The sequence below is a fragment of the Anser cygnoides genome, chromosome Z, assembly GCF_040182565.1.
Source record: "Anser cygnoides isolate HZ-2024a breed goose chromosome Z, Taihu_goose_T2T_genome, whole genome shotgun sequence".
NCBI classification, from domain to species: Eukaryota; Metazoa; Chordata; class Aves; order Anseriformes; family Anatidae; genus Anser; species Anser cygnoides.
The window spans coordinates 64,702,164-64,720,257 of record NC_089912.1 but is presented as its reverse complement, the minus strand read 5'-3'; the positions used below and the strand labels follow the sequence as shown (position 1 = coordinate 64,720,257).

Below are 18,094 nucleotides of genomic sequence, written 5' to 3'. Positions count from 1 at the left end.
TCCAGCTTGCTGGTAGCTTGTGCGACAGATACGTGTGTGTGATAGAAGGGAGGTAATCACTTCCCAAAGACGTATAATTTAAACGCTTCCAGACTCCATCTGTTTAAGCAGAACCCAGACAAACAAAGCATCAGCTAAAAACAAACAAAACCACACTCACGCACCCTGGGGAAATGCCTGTTCTCCTGACTGCGCTTGGAGCTAAGCTACGGGAGCGGCTGCCTCATCCCTTGGCTGCCTCTCCTCCTCTTTCTTTCCTTGGTTTGGGAAATCTCTGTCCGCTCTTGTGGTGTGCAGGTCTGTGGGACAGCAGGAGGAGCATGATGCAGGCAGGTGTTTAAAGAAGTCAAATGTGAAATATTTAAACTACCCTCGGTGAAATAGGTAAAGCTCGTTAGACATCCCAGATGAGAGGGGACAGCCCATATGCTGCTGGGAAAGCCACTGCCCCGTAGGAGGAGCATTCAGGGGACAGGTTTTTGGGACTTTTAGCGGCGCCTGCCTGTTTTTGTGTCGTTGCATGTTTGGGACAGCAGTTGCTGTGCAACCAGATCACGCAAAGCAGATGTGTGCAAGACACCTTACGTGGTGCATACGGCTGATTTAAAGATGTGCAGGGAAACTTTACCTGGGATGTATCTCATTTCAGATTATGGTAGTTTGGGGAATACGTGATATATGTATTCTTAATTTCTTTCTTTCTTTTTGTTGATAATGTGCTGAATTCTCCTATCCTTGAGTTTATTCTTTTATTTTTGTCTCAGCCTCAGTGCCGTGAGTCCTAAGATGACTTTTCTCTTGTGTGAATCATTGCTGAGTGTTTGGTATCACTGCCACGCCAGCTGGAGCTGCTGGGGTCGGAGGGATTGCAGTGGGCTTGCTTTGTCATGGACAGGGAGAAGATCTGTGCTGGTACCTTTGGCTTGCATTGCTTATGTCTCCTACAGACCCCCGTGTGTCACTACAGTGCTTCTGTCTTTAAAATTCACATTTACTAAGAGGCAGACACTTGAGCATCCAAGTAAACAGAGCTGACATTTGATTTAGAGTAAAAAACCTCCCCTCAAATTCTGACTAGATTTTTTTTTCTGTTGCTCAGTTTCAGTTTTCAGACTGTTGTTGGCTTCTTTTTTAAACCAACAGTAGCAAATGTCATTCTGCTGGTATACTTTGCCTTTTCTTCTATGTTCCAATTATATGCACAAACAATGGAGAGCTGAATCCATACAGTGCTGACTCAGTTTCTTTTTGGCTTAGAAAAAAAAAAAGCAATTCGTTTGAATCTCCTTGAGGGTTGCTCTGTTTAACAATTGAAGAGAAAAACAATTTCAGTTGCAGACAGTAGTCCCAGAGTTTAATTGCATTTGGAAAATCCTTCTTGCTTAAAGAGTGTTTTCCACCATGCTGTGTTGATTTTGTTGTTGATCCTGGTTCAAACAATGAGGTACGAGTCCATAAAACATTTAGCTTACATCCAGCTATTGCAAGCGTGTACTTCTGTGTGTTTTTGTTGTTGTTGATGATGAACTTAAGATCTAACCACATCCATTTTAATTGATAATCTGCACTGGAATTTAAATAAGGTGAAATGTACAGTGTCTATATTCAGTGTATTGATATAAGCAGCCATTCAGTAGTAAGCACACATCAAACAGTTTTTATTCCTTTCTTTTCAAATGGGCTGGGTGCTAAGGCAGTGCGTACACAATGTTTTAAGTGAGCAAGGGAGAAAAAAATCAAAGCTATACTCTGAATATTTAAAGGGATTGTTCTTGGAGAATGAATAGGCTTATTATAAATCAAGGGTAAGTTAGAATAGAGAGAGTTTGGAGAAGTAGAGGACAATATTCATCTGGGCTAGCAAGTGTATGAAGAACAAAAGTCTTTCTATGGAGAAATTGGTGTTGCATAGCTTCCAATGTAAAACAGCAGTTGTCACATTGGCTTGATAGACTCATTACCCTCCCTCAAGGGGGAAAGTTGACAGCTAATTCTCTGTACCAAAATGCCCAAGTCCAAAAAGTCAGATGGTGAAGCTTGCAAAATGACTGAAGAAGTACACAAACTATTACAATAATATTTTACGAGCGATGGGTAAATGCTGACAACTTAGAAATTTGTGAAAACACACACAAAAAAGTATGCTCAGAATTATTTTTGTAAAAGAGCAAATTGGATGCATTATTTCATTGTAAATAACTTCCTGCCTGGAGCTCTGATGTCTCAGTGGAATGTTAATATCTTTATGATCACATTCAACACATTTAATATGTTGTAAATCTGACATCTTGCCTGTTCGACAAGATGCTATTATCATACACAATTTTCATTGTGTAGTATGTTGTTGTAGCGGCATCAAAAAGCAGTGTTGTTTCCTAAACATTGCTCTCTGGAATTCTGACAAAACCCTTAGCTTAAAGATTATTGCCTTTGAAAGTTGAAATGAGTTATAATTCAAACAAAAATAGCCAAGGGGAAAATTATTTAATCTTTATAATAGCATCTGTGGGAAGAGAAAAAACGGGTGAAAATGGGGTTGAGGGTCTTTGGTAGATGTTAGCGGTTCAGAAGTGGAGGGTGAGAGAGGGACTTGAAGGACCAGGGGTCACTGGAGCTACTTTTGGTGAACTCTTGATCCTGCTGGGAATAGGCAAATCCTTTTAACTGCAGCTTCCTAAGGCAAGAGCAAGGAACAGCAGCAGCCTTGCGTGCTTGTAGTCTGGGCTGGTCTCTGCCCACGGCTTGGGAATTGGTAGCACGATGATTCCAGCCGTGGTGAGGCTGGTCGTCTACATGATGGCCCAGACAGTCTACGGGTAAGTGTTGTCTCAGACTGTGACTTCTGTGGTGCCTCAGATGTTGACTTGGTATATTACATAATGTGCTGGTTATATGGAAAATAGTATATTTGCTTAGGCAGATGGAGAAATGTTGTTTTGACGTATAATATATTTGGATAAAAAGCTCATTAGGTTTTGGTTGTTATTTTTCCCTTCCTGAAGAAACTCTCTCCTCCACAGGATGTTTTACTCCATGGAGTCTATAAAATAGAATAAAATAGTTTGGTTGGAGGGAACCTTCAAAGATCATTGAGTCACACTACCCGACCTCTTCAGGGCTAACCAAAAGTTAAAGCAGTTTCTTGAGGGATTTGTTCAAAAATCACTTGAACGCTGACAGGCATGGGGCATCTACCACCTCTCTAGGAGGCCTGTTCCAGTGGTCGACCACCCTAACGGTAAAGAAAATTTTCCATATATTTGGTGTTAACCTCCCTTGGTGCAGTTTTCTGCTGTTCCTGAATGTCCTGTCATCGGTTCCCAGGGAGAAGAGACTGGCACCAGCCTCTTCACTTCTTAAAATGCATATCCACAGAATAATTGGTGAAACTCCTTTAAATCTCAAAATTGAGAAATGAAAGGGCTTATAGAAAATAGGTTGTTATTTTATTTTCTGGAATCTTCACAGAAAATTTCTCGCTTTAAGCTTTTCCACTTGTAAAATAACCACGTGCCACCTTGTGCTTCTTTAAAAATGGAGAACGTGGGATAAGTTGTTATTCTACCTTGCCCTGCTTGCCTTCCAGCTTGTGTAATAGTAAAAGAGAAGGTATTAAAATGTTACTCCTGAATGTGTTTCCCCGGTTCCTCTCACCCATCAGTTTCTCCCATTCCTTTCTTCCAGACTAAAGCTATCAAGCCAGGGTTGAGAGAGCTAAGAGAGGACAACCCGACCCTTCCCAGATTTCATACTTTTTCATTCTTTCAGTCTTGTAAGAGTCTGCTTCAGGAGTTCAGGTTCAGCCAGCGTTCGCAGTATACAGTTGGTGGGGAGAGAGGGAGAGAGTTATCCTTTAGACCAAGTTAACATGTCCTCTTTCCTCTTAGTTTTGAAACTTCTTGTAGAGAAGCAAGAGTTTCAGTGATACAGCTTTAGTGAAGAGCTTTTTGCACAAACTTTTTTTTTCCTGTTTATACAGACCTGCAATCCTGGCCACTCTTGCAGGTTCAAAGTAGATTCAATGTGCATTCAAACCCTCTCCTTGCATCTGATCTTAACTCAGCTTCTTTTCCTGCAGAAATGTTTCAAGCTGACCCAGGATCTCATGAAATCTACTTGGCATTCATGAATGTATGTAAAATATATTTGCAGGGCAGGTCACTTCTAGATTATTCTTGGAAGCCAAACTTGTGTCAAAGGATCCCTCTTTTGGTCCCCTGAGTGGGTACTAACAGTGCTGTATACAGTATACAGAACAGTATTGCAGGGGTTTGCATATACTTAGCTCTACAGTCTTCACTGGGCTTATGCCAGATAGCATCAGTTTTGGAATTCCTCTTCATAATTCTTGTTAGCATTCCATGAAAAGAGAACACAAAAAGTTGTTAAAGCAAATCAAATGCATCTCACCAGAGAAGCAAGTCTTCTGCTATGACTTTCCAAGCTGAGTTTATTGGACAGGTTCTTGTTTGTGCTGTTTCTTGTCCTCACGCTGACCTGCTGTTGAGTAGCGGTTTTGTTGAGCGTGCCTGGAAGGGGCCTTTTCCACACCCCTCCAGATTTACATCAGTGGAAGGCACTATGACCCTGGGAGGCAAGGTTTTTTAACCTTAGGATGGGCTTGCCAGGATCTGAGCTGTACTCCTGGATCCTGGGCTATGTTTCCATGCTCCTCAATGAGCCGTATCATGCCAAAGTCTGCCTTCAGTTACCCACTAAGCTTTACTCCACGGTTTCAGTGTTGGCTATTTCTCCAGCTATAAAATGAAGGAAAAAAATTAATTTATGCGTTGCAGAAAAAAAAATTTACTTGGTAATTTACCCCTAAGATGTAGCATTCCTGCTACAGCAAAGAAGGTCGCTGTAAACTGAATCTTCAAATAACTCACTGGTCTTTGTTTTCTTAGGATGATTTTGTCATTCCAGTTCAACAAAATGCTACTGTTTGAGATAAGAAAAAAAAAAAAAGGTCCCTTTTAAGTGTATTTTTTAATATCCACTGAGAGACAAATTAGATTTTTGTGATGTTTTCTTATGTTGCAAAAATATCCCGAGTATTTCCACAGTGGGAATAAGTTAATGGTACATCACTGGAACATCTCCAGTGAAAATAGCTGTGGCAGAGTGAAAAGAGCAGGAGAAAACAAGTAGTCAGTAGCAGGATGGCTAATGTACACATATATTTATTTACACATCCTAGTTTGCAAATACGGTCTGCTGGATATTTTTGAGTACCGGGGTAAAGAGACTTCAAACATTTCCATTGACCTTAGAGCCATTACAGTTATAAATTGTTCCAATGAAAAGAAAAGTGTTCCAAGAAATTTTCCTAAAGGAATTGACAAAGAGTTAATGCAGGACAAATATATCTTCAGGACAGAAATAGAGAGGAAATTTTCCTGTGTTCAGATCCTCTTAATTGCATCTTAGGACTGAAGACTCTGGCTACATTCCACATTGTCCAGTTGGTGCTTTGCTCTGTAGTACTTCTTTTTTGGAAGAAAGAATCAAAATAAACATAGTAATCCTTTCATTAAATGCCATCTTGACCTTTGTTCTTGGAAATATGATGGCCAAGAAGATGAAAAATTACAGAAAATTGAATCTGTTTCAAAAGATTCAATGTCCTGTCTGTTACAATGGGATGCATGTGGAAAAAAAAAAAAAAAAGCTGCAAAGCAGGGTCAAACAACTGGAAAAGCCTGTGTAGTGTCTCACTCTGGAGACACAGGATTGGTGTTTGCAGGACGTGCTGGAGAACATGAGCTTCAGGAATGGTCCTAATCAAATGCTTCCATCCCTGAGTTGCTGTGTTAACTAAACAGGGCTGCTGTCGGGAAGACCTGGACCATGAATGCTCTTATATCATTCCAAGCTGCCTGTTAATTACGACAGAGAATCAGAGGTTTCTAATATTTGAGTCTTGAACAACCAGTCAAGTATCAAATGAGCTCTCTGCAGCTGGATCTCAATAACTAAAGGAAAAGCCACTTTAGTGTTTGTTTATGAGGAAGGCTTCTTTAGAGGAGCGTGATAAATACAGAAGTACATGCTATATTCTGTTAGAAATGATTTTGTTGTTGTTTAAAAAATGTCTAAACGGAAGACGTTAAATAATTTCAAGTTCATCCTTATTACTGGAGACAAAATAAAGTTGACTGTCTTTGAGGATGCCTTTGTACCTTTTACCCAATAACTGGAAGACATTCAGATTTCTTATCTCCAAGAAACCTTTTGTGATATCTTTATGAAATGTAACTGTTGGTCTCTTGGAGAGAATCACTTCTTTGGCACCCTTTGTTACTGAAGCGTGAGTCTTAAAATTAAATGCATTTTTTTTTCTAATTTTTAATTATTATTACTATTACTTGGTAGCACCTGTAAAAATAACAAGACACATAGAAGACAGTAGCTTATTTGCCAGGCTAAATCAGACTAAATATATTACCTTTAAAAAACTTTGAGGGACACAGAAAGCTACTTTTTTTTGTTTGTATCTTTTATAGCAAGCCTTTATTTCTTTAGTTTTCAAAATCATTTTTTTAAATGTCTTTCTTAAAAAGTAAATTTTTCACAATGTACTATTCTGTTAAATGCTCTGAGGTAGTTCATTGGCTACAGCTGGATGGTCAGTCACTCCCTTTGTAAGGTGTTTAGAATACTAGCCATAGAACCCTTTGTTTTTCATTTTACAGCATATAGCTGAAGGTCATAACAAAAGAAAATTTTGAATAAGTTTAGAATATCAACTGCTAAAGTTAAAAATATCCTAACAATGCCTTATATATCTATAATGGTAAAGCATGGATTTGCTTGGAAGACAGTTGGTTTGAGATACGACAGTACATACACACAAGTGCTAAATAAATCAGTCTTATCCAAGACAGCAAGAATACCTCTTGTTTGTTTTCTACTGCCTGTGAAGAGACAAGTTAGCCAGGATCAAAATCTGTTTTGCAGCACCCATGCAGTTTGGATGTAGCTCCATTGTCTTTGGTTGAACTTCTCCAGATTTATGTTGCTGTAAGAGATGGTGAAAATGGGATTTAGCTTGGTATTCATCTTTTGTGCAGTGGCTCCCAGTTCCCTTCAGGATGAAGTAATATGATTGTGTTTTACAAGGAATTGTCTAACTCAGCAGTTGTTGCATATGAACAATTAGGTTCTGTTTTTTTAGCACTTTTCTGTCTCACCATTGATTTTTGTTTAATTTTTGGTTGTGAGTAACATATTGTTATTATTTTTAACAAAAAACAGCTTGATTCTCATATAACTTGTTTGGATAGTCAGCAGTTCTGGGCTGCTTATAAATAAATAGAAGATGTGCAATTTTATAAAATCTTGGAAATCCACAGCGGGCTGTTGTGTCTTCACTGGAAACTGCAAGCAGCCCTTCATATTTGTAGCCCCGTGTCTTCAAGATCTGGAATGGATGTATGGAATATAGGGCCCTATGGAATATAGGGCTGGTAAGGATTGGGTAATTCTTGTGTGTGGTAGCACTTTGTAACTTACATGAGAAAAAAAAAATCACATCTCATTTTAGAATACAGTCAAGACTTTGACAAGCCAGCTAGGCTGATCCTCTGTATTCCCTCACCTTCAGGTCAGCCTCTCTGTTCTTCTGCATCCTCCTGCATTTATCAACATCCTCAAACTGTGGAGACCAGAAAAGATGCTTAAGTTTAGAGTCATGTGTGCTATTTCTAAACACAAAAACAGAGCCTGCACTCTCTTTTCCCTTATTAGTTATCTAAGCATCTCATCAGTAGTTTTGACCAAAGGGCTGCATGTTTCCTTCCTAGATGTGTGACTTTAGCTCTCACACAGTTCTGTACAGATCACTGCAAAGTTGCCTTGAAGTTTTTCTTCATTTGCCTGCAAACCTTTTAACTTTGTTAAACAGGGCTGCAAGTAAGCATAGAGGTAGGAAACACTTCAGCCTGATCAGGAGACTGGAGAGCACATCTAAGTCTGTCAAAGCAGGAATTGGATATGTCCAGAGGGGAGAAGCAGCCATCGGCAGCATCCCATGGCAAGCTCACGCTGTCCTCCTCATAGACCTTTGCACCGTGTCATGTGACGTGATGCAATCTGATGAGCCTAGAGAGAAAAGCAGAGAGATGGGTCTGATTGCATATGTAAAGATGCACAGATTTTTTTTTGAAATATTCAGCCAGGAAACGTAGCAGCTGGCAAGAGGGCTATGGAAACCCCAGCCTTACAGGATTAGTTTTCACACTGGGACAAGCAGAGTTGGAAATGCAAAGGTGCAGGATGAGTCTTCCTGAAACGTCCAATCTGCCAGAGCATGGTGGTGAAGACGCTACACAGCCTGTTAACTGTAATAAATAAGGGAAAAGCTATGTCATTGAAATCTCTAGATTTTTTTCTAGAATTTAGAAAGAAACCGAGGTGAGCTTTCCCCTGAGGAGTCAAGCAGCATAGGGAGGTGCTGAGAAATGCCCCCACCATCATCTGAGAAAAGCCAAAGGGGAGTGCAAAAGCTCTCTGCTTTAGAAATGTCACCTCAGTCAGACTTTTTCCAGTATTCCCCGCAGGAATAGATGCAGTCACTGGAATATTTGTGCTTTTCTAACACTCTTGCTTGGTGGATCATTGCCTTTGGTACTTAGATCTTCAGGAATGAGAGAAAATAAACAGTGGTCAAAACTTGGCAGGAATCAGTCCCCGGCAGGGATTATCTAAACTGTTGTTCCGTATATCATTTAAAGAGGTAAGGTAGATCTGTCTGGACCAGTGGGATGACTGGAGCAATTCTCTCTAACAGGAGATGATGCTGGAAGTGAGAGGCTCATAATCTGGCAAAGGTCTCATTATGGGAAAAACAGGAACTGGAAATGAGACAGGCAAGAGTGGTGCTGAAGCGTATCTGGTGAAACACTACTACTACTTTGCAAATTGGTGGTGAGACCTCAGCTGGAATAGCCTGGTCATCCACTTTCAAAAATGAGGAGTGACCTGGGACCAGTGAGGAGGAGGGCTGCCAAGGCTTACAGGACATGGAGAGCCCATCTGGTGGGAAGAGGGAAGTGGTTCCTAGGTGGAAAGGAGTGGTGTCCCTTGTGGAAAGGTATGAGTCAGTCCTACTTAGAAGTTGTACAGCTATTTTCATGACGGTTAATCTGAAGTACCGAGCTTTAAGACATTGGTCTTGTTAGATGAATTGTAACACGGAAATATGGCTTCTGGATTTGGAACTGGTTTGCTCTGGGAAGTCTGGGCATGGTCATGGGTTCTTGCGAGCATCTATATGCAAGAACCTACCTTGGAGAAGTTCTCTTCCCTGCTACATAGGTCAGATTCTTTCTAGCTTGCAGAACTGTGTGCAGAGTAATTTTCTTCCTTATGTATGCTGCACATCCAGGTGTCTAGTTGGCTAAGATGATTCCTAGCTCACGTGGGCAGTACTAGTGCCACCCTCATCTCAAACAAGCCAGCCATCCCCAGGCTGTGGTTGTGCTTATGAGGTACCTGGAAGTATTTGGGGTTGTGACAAGCAGGCTGTCAAAGACACCAGCTCTATGCCTTGCACTAGGGCATGTGATTTTATGACTGAGTTCTGCAGGCTTGAAATCATCAGTCTCACAAATCATGGCCTGGTGCCTCAGTATCGGGTGCTCCTTCCTCTCTGGTGCTCTGGCTGGGCTTTCAGCTTTGTTATTGAAAGCAGTGAACGTGGGAAATCTTATCTCTTGTCTGAATGACTTCCATGGCTGTGCTCAACATCCTGTGATGGTGCCGTCTCTTTTTGATTGTCCCCCTCGTCATTGTTAACGTGGAACAAATATCCCTGGAAACAAACAAAACAAGGAAATATAGAAAATATTTGCTATAAAGCAGAATTGTGTTTAAATTGAAGGTTTTCTCAAGGAACATATTCATACAAGCTTGGAGCAGAGCATGCTTTGTCTAGCCCTCAGTGTTGACTTTTCCTTCTGAATGCTAGTAGGATAATTTTTATTTATTTTTTTAAAAGTTAGAGTCTCTTACATGTACCTAAATCATGATAAGTCTTTTGTACAGCGTGATTTAAAAGCTGAAAGAGAGTTACAGCCTTGGTGTTACCAGTGTGCAGGAATTCTTGGAAAAATAGATTTTAATGGTATTTTATTGCATTCTTTTTTGAGAGTGGACAGAGATGTTCGAGTGTGTTTTTCTCAGTACCTGATCCACAGATCTGAGCATCAATCATAAAGTATTTCCAGGGATACAATTGTGAGGAGTAGCCCATGGCGTTGTTCAAAGAACAGAAAGTTTGCTCTTTATTAAGTTGTTCAAAGTGGCAGTTCTGGGATTAGATGGCTCAAGACACATATAAAAAAAAGAGAAGCTTTTGTCTGCCTGCTCCGATCCAGTCTAGAGGCTGCTGGTTTACAGGTTGGGATACTTTGGATTTATTTTCTTTTATTAGGAGGGTGAAAAGTTGTGTTGTCTTGTTCTGTGAGTTTAGGTGACTTTCACAGATGCTTGTTTCTGAATAGTAACAGGGCAAAGAGCTGACCTGGAGGTTGACTCTCCAGTGACCCTTAAAGCTGGAATAACTGAGAAAACAGCAGTTACACCAATAAAAGGTTCAAATGAGCTGAGGGCTGAGGAAAGGGAGATTGTTGCTTATAGGAAGAACTGAACCGATGCCAGCAGAAAGCTGATACAGGAGTGACATGAGCGATATCATCTCCCGAACAGACGTGACTCTGTTCCAGAGGCTGCAAGGTCAGACCCGGGGTTTGCATAGGAGTGTGTGAAGACAAAATACATCCTTTCTCTACTACTGTAAACAGGGATCCTGAAAGGACAATTAGAACTATTACAATGAGGTCTCTTCTTGGTGGAACTTCTCCATGTATTTCTCAGCCAGGAGGAATAAAAGAGTCTTTGAAAAAAAAATAACCTGCAGCAAGCTTGAAATGATTCAATGGCCAGAGAGGGAAGCTATGACTGTACTTTCCACTGTGTGTAGAAATTGCTCAATTGTGATGACTTTTACTCTGAGTAGGACTTTACTATGCAATGAGGATTCACAGGATGAAGTCAAGGCAAACATGTCCCAGCCACTCACTTAACTTTCAGCCCAACTTTTATAGCTGCTTTCTTCTGACCTTCTATATTTAAGGGTCATTATTATAAAATATCAGAAGTTTGGAGTCAGATTCCACCTTCTTTTATTATTTTTTGAAGTCCTTGGGACCTGAGTGAATGACAGCTCAATTGTGAGTCACCGGATTCACAGTGGCAGATCATCCCCAAAGGCATTCTGATCACTTGACAGAGAGAAGTCCAAGCTTGCCAAATATTTGAGTTACTGACACATTTAGTGCTAGATAGGGTCACTAACAGCTCTTTAGAAATAGCCACCCACAAGAGTTGGTGAGTGGTAACTAACTGTGAGGAGGGCTCAGAGGTACTGACAGATAATTTTAGAGTGACGCAGTCACATGGATACTTGGCCACGTGCTGCGTGGGGACTGTTCTGTAATTTTTATATATGTAAACAAATAGAATGAAAAATATACAAGTAAAATGTACCAATGACTTTTTTCCAGATCCTCATGGTACTGGTAAGTGAAATGTAATACTCTGCGTCAATTTTACAACCTGACAAATGTAGTGTTTGAAAGTAAAATGAGCTAGATCAAACATTTGACACCGTACCAGAAGACATCCTTGTCTCCAGATTGGAAAGATGTGGATTTCATGTATGGACCACTCAGTGGGTAAGGAATTGGCTGGATGGTTGGACTCAAAGAGTAGCAGTCAATGGCTCGATGTCCAAGTGGAAACCGGTGATGAATGGTGTTCCTCAGGGACACTCGGAGCAGGTACTGGGACCAAAGCTGTTTAACATATTTGTCCGTGACATGGACAGTGGGATCAAGTGCACCCTCAGAGTGTTTGCCAGTGCCACCAAGCTGAGTGGTGCTGTTGGCACACTGAAGGGAAGGGACCATCCAAAGGGACCTGGAGCAGGCTTGAGAGATGAGCCAGTGAGAACCTCGTGAGGTTCAACAAGGCCAAGGGCAAGGTTCTACACTTGGGTCAGGGCAATCCCAAGCACAAACACAGGCTGGTAGGAGAATGCACTGAGAGCAGCGCCAAGGAAAAGGACTTGGGGGTATTGGTTGATGAGAAGCTGGACATAAGCTGTCAATGTGCACTTGCAGCCCAGCAAGCCAACCGTGTCTTGGGCTGCACCAACATAGCATGGGCAGCAGGGTGAGGGAGGGGATTGTCCCACTGTGCTCTGCTCTTGTGAGAGCCCTGCACCCAGCTCTGGGGCCCCCAGCACAAGAAGGACACGGAGCTGTTGGAGCAGATCCAGAGGCCACGAGGATGCTCAGAGGGCTGGAGCACCTCTGCTGTGGGGACGGGCTGAGGGGGCTGGGGGTGTTCAGCCTGGAGGAGAGAAGGCTCCGGGGAGACTCCAGGGAGACCTTACGGCAGCCTGCCAGTGCCTAAAGGGCACTACAGGACAGGTGGGGAGGGAATCTTTGTTGGTTGCAGGAGTGCTAGGACAAGGGTGAATGGCTTTAAACTATAAGAAGGGGGTTTAGATTAGATATTTGGAAGAAATTCTTTACTGTGAGGGGTGGTGAGGCCCTAGCACAGGCTGCCCAGAGAAGCTGTAGATGCCCCATCCCTGGCAGTGCTCAAGGCCAGGCTGGATGAGGCTTTGAGCAACCTGGTCTGGTGGGAGGTGTCCCTGCCCATGGCAGGGCGTTGGAGCTAGATGGTCTTTAAAGTCCCTTCCAACCCAAACAGTTCTGTGATTCTATGATTTTAGAGGAAGGTAAACTAGTGAACTTTATCTTTTGCAGATTTTTTTGTCTGCATGCTTATTTTTCCAAAAAAATAGGATGCTGACATGATGAAGTTACTTGCTGTGTGTCAGTGTGTTTCCAACTGTGATGCTGGACTAAATCCAATCCCATGCCTAAACTCTGTGCTATAAATGCCTGAGCTTCAGTAGGGCTACCTCACAACTTGTGGGAATGCAAGCCAGCAGCAGATGATGTGCTCGGTGCCACCAGGGTGCCTGGCCACCTTTTCAGATGGATCAAGTGGCCCAAAACACTTTCCAAGGTTGCATCCTATCTGACCCTCCAAACACCCCTTCCCCCACCCCCCCCTTTTTTTTCCCCCTTCCATTCTGTTTCCCAATACAAAAGGAAATATTCATATTCCATTTATGAATATGGCACCTACCAAAGAAGGTTAGAAATAAACCAAATCTCTTTGTTAGAATTATTTGTTATGGGTTAAGAGCAGTTATTGTGTCTTCAGGATCTGAAAACATAGTTCCAGTCCTAAAGCCAATAACCATATCTCATGCTGTTATTTTGGCTCAGATCTCCAGAGTGGGGGGTACAATCTAACATAAAATGGGTGGAGATCTCAAGAAACTTTAACTTCCTCAGAAAAGTCTGAACTGACCTATATGATGGGAAAGATTGTAAGAACACAAATTGGCTCAAATCTCTTGAGGGGTATCAGAAGTAGGGTGTTTACAGGCTATATATGATCTCTCATATCTATCAACTGAAATGAGAAATCCAAATGTAAGATGAATATTGGGAAGCACTTTGTAGAATATGACATTCCTTGATAACCATAATTTATGCAGGGGTTACAGGGAAGTGTGAAATGGTATTTTAAGCTGTGACAGCTGTAAGCTTGCTGTCATTTTTAAGAAAAGGAGGAAAAAGTCATAATTTTATTGTGCTTTAGGCTGTTCCACTTGTTTTTAATGTGGTCTCAGTGCACACTGTTAAATGGCATCAACACAGTAAGCTTGTGCTCTAAGTAGATACTAGGTACATTTTAGTAAATTCCCAGTGACTGCAGGATTTGGGGGAAGGGAGAGGAGAGAGATCACTCTATTGCTAATTGGTTTAAAACAAAATAAAAATAAGCTTGTTTGTTCCTTCCATAGATCTAGATGAGTTTTTACCAGCTCATAGGCTAGTCCATATGAAAGACTTCTAGACGCTCCTATGGCATTCATTCATTTGTTGGGTGGTGGTTGTTTTTTTGTTTGTTTGTTTTGCCCCAAACTCAGCTGATAGTTTTATTTCTTTATTTATTATATTTGAGAGGCCTTTTTCACAACAAATGCCATCCAGCTGTCAGAGGGGTGCTGTTGATGTGGATGGATGGATGTCAGTTCATGTGGAGGGAGTGTGGGCTGTTGCACTGCAGACCCAGCAAACTTTCAGTTTTCTAGCTCAGTACTGACACTGTTTTCTTTAAAATTGTCAGAAAAAAAAAATCCATATTCTTGACTTATATTTGACTGACTTATTTGGTTAACCTTGACAATATTTATCAGCCCAGTAGTAAGATTTATGGATCATTGATTGAAAAGACTGGCGTTTTTTTTGGTTGTTACTTTTGTAATAAGCACGTTTTGAAGCCAATGTCCTTGGACTTAGAGTGTATCAAGATAACAAGTTAGGAATGGGCTACTTTCTGCTATGAAACTAAGCTGTAAAACCTGGAATGAACAAACAAGGAAAAAAAACGCACCATCAAATCAAGTCTTCACTGTGCTGAAGGAAGGTTTACTATGGGTCACTAAATGAGTAATTAAGATCCTTGTTCCAGGGGCTGTAAGTCCTATAAGAACGACGCTGTGAACACACTAACTTGTAGTTTGGGGACAACTGTCCTGAACCTCCCTAAATATAAGCTCTAGCCCAGGAATAAAGAGCAGCCCCCCCCCCCCCCCTTCGTCCCCAAAGGCTTTTGCAGCTTCACAGTGTGTGGGCAGCGATGGGGACTGGATGGGTCTCAATATTTTTCTTTCTTAAGCAACATGCCTAGACCATATCTGTGCTTTAAAAACTACTGTGCCTGATAACAGGAGCCAACTCCTACTATAATATCAGTGTCTCTCATCAGCTGGCGTTAAAACTTATTGGGTGGGGAAGAAATGGGTAGGAGGTTATGCTAAGCGCCCGCAAACTTCAACAGTGATTTGTTTTGAGGAACAAAGCGATATTTACTGTGGGATAAAAACCTAAACTGCTTACATATTTACTGACATTTTGCCAGTGGTGTTTTAATGCTCAGACCACACAGGGAAAATGGTTTTCCAGGACATATTGCCTGCTTATAGAGAGACTTTGAGACTATGACTTAATGTTTATAATTGTAAGTTATTGAGAGTCAATCGAAAATACAAAATTCCCAAGTGAGTACATTTATCACTTGTGTGATTAGCATGCTTGTGGAGTATAAACAGCTAAACAAAACCAAATGGTTGGTGTAGTTCATCAAGGGAAAGAAAATTTAAAATATGCCAGATATTATTGACACAGTAAGCAATGCATGATTTCTAGCTGTATATAGAGAGGATGATGGAAGATTTTTTTAAAAGAGCTTTTAATCCTCATTTAAATTTGCTTGTCCCCATAAATATCTGGGGAAATACAGTTTACTTTGAAAGTAATAGGAATATTAATAGCATCACTGTATCCAGTGGGATTTTACACATTCATACAGGAAAACTTGCCTTGTGGAGTACTCCAGAGAAAGTATGGTTTTGGCAAAATGCTCGTAAGACAAGTTTTACTTTTAACATATATATGTAAAATATACTACTATACCTATAAATATAATCTTTATAATGTATATAATAAACTCTACGTATGTATATATGAAGATATAAGTATTAAAATACATACATAAAAATAAATTCTCTTATCCTTCCCTAAAGCACCATTTTAGAGCATTGCATTTGTGTGCATGCAGCAACAGTTTCTCTAGGTGAAATTACAGTTTGAAGTCTGCAGCATCTTGAATACTATTTTTTTAATCAGATTTCAATGTATATAGTTGAAATCGTCATACCTTGAATGACAGAAGAACAGATAAGTTTGGAAAATCCTGGGAGACCTGCTTTGTTGTAGATGAAACTGATTTCTGCATGCTAGTTGTATCTTACTTTTACATCTTTGTTGGCTTGAGAGAGAACATTAAATGAATTATTTTTTTGAGCTTCCTTTCAGAAGGATTTATTATTTTTAGGTTTTGGCTAAGGTTAACATTAAGGATTTTTCCCAGCTTACTCCATTTCAGTGTGCCTGAGTCCTGGAGAAAGTATCTGGAAAAGGAGAGGAGAAACTAAAAGTGTAATTGCAACTGAAAATTTCAGATATCAAGGAACATGAAAGTTATGTTGACTTTGTAACAAGTTTTGCTTTGTACTGTTTTATCCCCTCTTGATTGCATACCATTTTTAAGGCATGACAACATTTTTTTTTTTAATAATGAGGGAAATCGTAATGTGTTCTTCTTTTAAAGATCTCATCTGCAAAACAATACTTATAAAGTTGGCTTATTGGTGGTAACCACTGCCAAAGTTATTATCCCTCCTGCTATAAGATGTGAAAGTTTCATGAGCGGTGTCTCACCTCTATTGCTGCCTTCACTCATTTGTGCATGTAAATCCTGCTGACCCAAAAACTGCAAAGATGTCCACGAGGCCTTAGTTGGAGACTTGGGCTGGAAGGTGCTTATCCAGGGGGCAGCTTCGAGGCAGATTTATGCAGCTTTCTGCTTGCGTGCAGATGGAGCTAGCCGAGAGGTTAGGAACGCTGTTTTTATTGGGTTTGTTCTGTTTTTCCTTTTGGCTGACTTTGCTCGTCTTCGTTCACTCAGCCCCCAGAGTGCACTGTGGTTGGGACCTTGCACTTAATTCACGTCAGGAGTTTCAGTAAACACTTAGTAAATAATAGATTGCACGCTTAAAAAATATATGATTTGGGATGTGTATTTTAACAGCTTTAACACCTGTATTGTTGGCAGTTTTTAGCGATGCTGTGTGTCGGCGACTCGGCTGAAACCCATGCTCTGTCCATATCCGTTCTGGAGACACAAATCCCATGGATGGAGATGTTCCCGGTGTGATCTGGAGCTTGCAGACCTCAGGAGCCTTTTCCATCCGCTCCCTTCAGCAAACACCGGATCTGCCTGTTGGCACCGCTTACATTTCGGATGACTTTTTTCCTAACTCTATGGGTAATCCAGAGTCAAATGCCTTGCCTGCCGATTTGGATGGCCCTGGCCAGCAGTGATTTCGGCTTTCTGCTCAGGCAGCCCCAGCCCTGCTGCTCGTGCCCACCTTCTGTGCCGAGAGCCACCCTGCCTCTCCCAGCCGTGACTCACGTCTTCCCTGCGTGGCTTACGGTTTGTGCTTCAAACCAGCCAGACATTTATTTCTTGTAAATGGTCTGTAGCGCTGTGAGAGCGGCTTGGCTCGTCCGCTGCAGCTTTTGAAATCCTAATGACCATTTAATCAAGTAAATGTGAGATAAACTGTGAGCTAGAGGAGGTTGAATGTCTCTGCTTGCACTTAGTGGCATCATGGTCTTCAAACAATAAGTATCCTAAAGCATTAAAACATCCCACTTGTTGATGGCGTTGAGCCTGTTTTACAGTCTATCTGTATATCCACATTTTGGTGCAAATCGACCCGCAGTTGGGAAAGCCACAAAAATCCATCCACGCTGTCTTTCATTCCACAGCTTAATGAGATTTCTGCCTCTTTTTTAGGAAACCTGCATGGCTTGCATACGTGTGATAGTCACCTTATTCTTCTGCTTCCACCGTGTCCCCATGCTTCTGAGATCCGTGAAACAAAAACAAGGATCCATGCAAAGATAAGGAGTAGGGTAATGGAGAGTAAAATATTAAAACAAATGCCAGTATTATATCTCCATACTGCTAAAAAGTATCTCAAAGAACAGCGGGAAGGCAGACACTACAATTTTTTTAGCTTGTTTCCATGTGAGCCCCCAGGTAATGCTGTGTAGCTGGTGGTGTAATTTCTGGGCTAATGGCATATGCCCAGCAGGAGATAATTACCTTTCAAGGCTGCCTGACTTCTTTCTAGGGACTTACAGTAACCGGCCAGCAGAGCAGAAATTGTTCCAAAATCGTGTGCTTGGGAAGAGATTTTTTCTAAACTGCGGGCTTTATGAAGAACAAATGAGATATTAAATAAATGTGCAGGAAACTGCTTAAAATCTGACTAAAAGAAACTGCTGCTCCAAACAACACAAAACTACAG

At 41.2% G+C, this 18,094-nt stretch overlaps 1 protein-coding gene and 1 long non-coding RNA gene across 4 annotated transcripts in view; one reads left to right on the top strand and one right to left on the bottom strand.

Moving 5' to 3' along the window:
• CCBE1 (collagen and calcium binding EGF domains 1) overlaps positions 1-18,094 on the top strand; it is a 95,776-nt gene that overhangs the window by 6,674 nt on the left and 71,008 nt on the right. The gene's annotated exons all lie outside the window — the stretch shown is intronic.
• Positions 6,297-17,107, bottom strand: LOC136789156 (uncharacterized). Its single transcript, XR_010828010.1, has 3 exons — positions 16,437-17,107; positions 15,874-16,126; positions 6,297-9,814 (listed from the first exon to the last, which is right to left on the bottom strand). It is a non-coding gene; the product is annotated as an uncharacterized lncRNA (long non-coding RNA).